The 1,248-nt window shown below is 46.4% G+C and overlaps 1 non-coding gene across 1 annotated transcript; it reads right to left on the bottom strand.

Moving 5' to 3' along the window:
• Window positions 1-691: 691 nt before the first annotated feature.
• Trnak-uuu (transfer RNA lysine (anticodon UUU)) lies at window positions 692-763 on the bottom strand. Its single transcript has one exon. It is a non-coding gene; the product is annotated as a tRNA-Lys (tRNA).
• Between the last annotated feature and the right edge of the window lie 485 nt (window positions 764-1,248).

Genomic DNA, 1,248 nt, shown 5'->3' with positions numbered 1-1,248 from the left:
AAGGCTGCCAGAACCGAGGCCCTCGCTAAGCTTTCGCGCGATAATATGGTTTGGAAATGAGGGGCTCGTTAGGAAATACAGAAAGAAATGCCGGCAGTCTACAACGCCAAAGAAGGCATAGAAGAAGGTTAGGCTATTTTTTACCGTTAGTGACGTTACATTGTTATTAATATTTATTAATTACGTGAGAAAGAAAGAAAGAAAAACACGCGCCCAGAGTGGGGACCGAACCCACGCCTTTCGATTAGATCTCGAATGCCTTACCAATTCGGGTATCTGGGCGACTGTGTTCCGCTTCACTTTCTGGGGTATTTATATTTACTACAACTGTATCTGACGCTTGAGGGTGGTAGCCAGCGCTACTCAGACTCCACGGGGAGAAGGGGACCTTCTTTTTCAACCCCCGGGGCGTGACGTGAACGTCTACAGCCTGTCATGAGCGGTCAACTGGCGGGAAACCCTCTTATGCTACCTTGGCATCAAGGCTGCCAGAACCGAGGCCCTCGCTAAGCTTTCGCGCGATAATATGGTTTGGAAATGAGGGGCTCGTTAGGAAATACAGAAAGAAATGCCGGCAGTCTAAAACGCCAAAGAAGGCATAGAAGAAGGTTAGGCTATTTTTTACCGTTAGTGACGTTACATTGTTATTAATATTTATTAATTACGTGAAAAAGAAAGAAAGAAAAACACGCGCCCAGAGTGGGGACCGAACCCACGCTTTTCGATTAAATCTCGAATGCCTTACCAATTCGGCTATCTGGGCGACTGTGTTCCGCTTCACTTTCTGGGGTATTTATATTTACTACAACTGCATCTGACGCTTGAGGGTCAGATGCAGACTTGAAGAAGACGAAGAATCGAAAGAACAAAGTACCCTAATGCTCCGTGCAAGGCAACCGCTATGCGGTAGCTGCCGTCATGCTATGTCGTCGGGAGAACGCCCTGAAATGAACCAGGCTGGAGTGGTAAAGTTCAAAAGTGTCGCGAACTGGGCCAGTTGGTACAGATTCATAGTGGTGAAACAGCGCGCAAAAAACCAGGACAGAAAAAGAGGACAACAACACGAGCGCTGACTAACAACTGAAGTGTTTATTACACAAGGGAAATAAATAAGGACATGGGTGACCAGAACAATCTTGACATTATCGCACAAGTGCACTGATCAACCAGTCATACAACATCTGTCCAGAAAGTCTACTTCGCAGTCCAGTAGCGATATGGACGGGCAACTAACACAATCATCTCAAT

This window comes from Haemaphysalis longicornis, unplaced genomic scaffold, assembly GCF_048455015.1.
Source record: "Haemaphysalis longicornis isolate Haplotype H1 unplaced genomic scaffold, Haemaphysalis longicornis Haplotype H1 scaffold_10, whole genome shotgun sequence".
NCBI lineage: Eukaryota > Metazoa > Arthropoda > Arachnida > Ixodida > Ixodidae > Haemaphysalis > Haemaphysalis longicornis.
Note: the sequence above shows the minus strand (reverse complement) of the source record. Positions and strands in the feature narration are given on the sequence as shown.